We start from the raw sequence: 2,866 nt of genomic DNA on the forward strand, positions 1-2,866 counted from the left end.
TTGGTTTTTCGAGACAGGGTTTCTCTGTGGTTTTGGAGCCTGTCCTGGAACTAGCTCTTGTAGACCAGGCTGGTCTCGATCTCACAGAGATCCGCCTGCCTCTGCCTCCCAAGTGCTGGGATTATAGGTGTGCACCACCACCGCCCGGCCTTTAGAAGCTTTCTGATCACCCCAAGTAGCTTACACTGACCCTGGCCATGTGATCATTCCTGTGTTGATAATGGCTTTATTTATTTGTTCATTCTTTCATTCACCTGGTTGTTGGCTCTTGCCCCGTGCCTGTCCTTTTCTTGGGTGTACCCTAGCATCCAGAGCAGTGCCTGACACACGGTAGGTGCCTAGTGTTTAGTATTTTAGTTTATTGATCATTGGCATGTGGCCTGGAATTCAGGTGGTCAATATCTTGTTACAAAAAGGGACAAGCTAGGGAGAAGCAAGCACCTAGTGGGAGAGTAAACAGGGAGAGGCACAGCTTGGTCATTGTCATCACTTGAATGAGTGCCGTAAATCTGCCAAATGAAAGCATTAGAACCATGAGAGCTTCTGAGGGCTGCGTAGTCGGGTACCACCCCCATCTAACCTTGAGCTCTCACCACTGACACAATTTGCCCCCACACGAGTCGAGGGGGCACCTGATATGGAGGCGCATGCATGCAACCCCAGCACTTGGTATAGGAGAACTAGAGGTTTAATGTCATCTTCAGCGGCAGTGGAGAGCTGCAGGCCCATCTGAGCTATGTGTCCCATCTCACTATTTAGTCTAGACTGACCTTGAACTCGGTGTGGTTTGACCCCTGCACAGCCCTGAGCCCCAGCACCTGGCTCCATTTTTAAACTCTTATTGAGATACCTGGCATTCTTCTCACTGAGAGCCTACGCGTCCCTCACACCTGAGCACATCTCAGCTCACATGACACACCTGATAGGAAATACTTGAATTCATAGGTGGAGAACCCAATTCACATACCCACGCTGCCTCAGTTAGGTTTTATAGATTCCCCCGAAGTTGGGGTTTGAATCCAGTGCCTCACATATTCAGGGCAAACACTTTATTCTGGAACTCAGTCCCTAGCCCTTCATGGGGGGTAGGGGCTCTCTGGACGGGGATCTAACACTGCCACGCCCCCAGCTCCTCGCTATGGACTCTAGGCAGGAGCCCTACCACTAAGGTACAACCTCAGTTTGCTTTTTATCTTTTGATTTTGAGACAAGGTCTCACTCAGTTTCCTGGACTGGCCTTGAATTTGGGAATTTCCTCTCTCAGCCTCCTGAGTAACTGAAATCGCAGGCCTGCACCACCTCCTGGCTTCATAGTTTCTCCGAACCTGTGATGTGTCGATGAATCAAATACAAATAAAATTTGAGATTGCCTTTTCTCAGTGGCATTAGTCACATGTGATTAGTGGCCACAGTGTATGGCAATACAGATATGAAGTGGCTGTAGGATTACAGGAGGTCTATGTGCAAATCCAGGGGCAGAGGGTCCTACCTAGTTGGGGTAAGAGGATATCGGACAAGTCACCAGCAAATGGCATCTAGCAAGCTTTATTGGTTGCTTTCTTGTTGTGTGACGACATACCCAAGGAAAGCAACTTATGAGAAAAATTATACTGTATTTAGCTCAGAGTCTATGGATACGGGCCACTGTGACAGGAGTCGTATCAGCAGGAGGACGGAGCAGGTAGTCACATTGCAGCCCCGTTTGGGAAGCAGAGAGAGAAATTCTGGTATTCAGTTCGATTTCTCCTTTTACTTCACCCCAGGATCAAGGTGTTTCGAATGCTTCCTCAAACAGTATGTGGTCTCACAGTTAGCCTAGACACTCCTCCATAGCCACATCCGGACAGTGACTAGGTTGTAAGTCAACAGTGTTAGCTACCACTGCAGGTAGCTGAGAATTTGCCGTGTATACGCGTGCATGTGTCCAAGCATGCCTGCTGGCATGTGAGCGCACTCGAACACATACCCAGCTCCTGTGTACTGCTGCTGCTCCTGAAAGACCTTGAACACAGTTGTTAGTCTATATTGCCTGGGCCCTACCTCCCTGAGAACAGTAAGGCAGCCGCCAACCTTGGCGCCTTCTGTGATTCCGATGAAGTGCCCTGCTCTCGCCAACACTCTGCTCCTTTGTTTTATTTATTTTTTGGTATTTTGACATGGTGTAGGCTTGCCTTGAACTCAGCACGTGGCTGGCAATGGCCTTGGAATCCTGGTCCTCCAGCTCTGACCATGCCTCACCTTGGTGTCTCCTGGCATCCCTGCTCTGACCATGCCTCACCTTGGTGTCTCCTGGCATCCCTGCTCTGACCATGCCTCACCTTGGTGTCTCCTGGCATCCCTGCTCTGACCATGCCTCACCTTGGTGTCTCCTGGCATCCCTGCTCTGGGCTTTGCTGCCGCTCCTTCTCTTCTCCAGGCAGCAGGCGCATGCTGGACACGTCAGAAGAAAGCAGCATGTGTAGCCCTTGCGTGTGCTGGTCAGCGCTGTTGTGTTGTGGCCTGTGGGTGGTTTGTCAGTTTGTTGTTTTTGTAACTTGAGGGTCCAGGCTGTCTCAGAGGCTTGAGCCCAGGGGTCATCCTGTCCCTCTCCCATCCTGGGTTGCAGGCCTTCTAAACTAGGTCTTCCCCCTCCGAGGTAGGATGATGTCTTACTCTATAGCTGACTGGCTTCAAATGTGTGCAGCAGCCTCTGAAGTTCTGGGGTTACAGGGGTAAGCGACTACATATGGTGCCTAACTCTTTGGTTAAGATTTTAGGCTTTTTCGGGATGTAAGTAAAGCTGAGAGTGAGCTGCCTGTCTCAATAGAAAAGACTCTTCTTCCTTGTGGACAAGCCGCTGGTTGCCAGCAGGGTGATCCCATGAGGC

Source organism: Microtus ochrogaster, linkage group LG4 (assembly GCF_000317375.1).
Source record: "Microtus ochrogaster isolate Prairie Vole_2 linkage group LG4, MicOch1.0, whole genome shotgun sequence".
Classification (NCBI taxonomy): Eukaryota; Metazoa; Chordata; class Mammalia; order Rodentia; family Cricetidae; genus Microtus; species Microtus ochrogaster.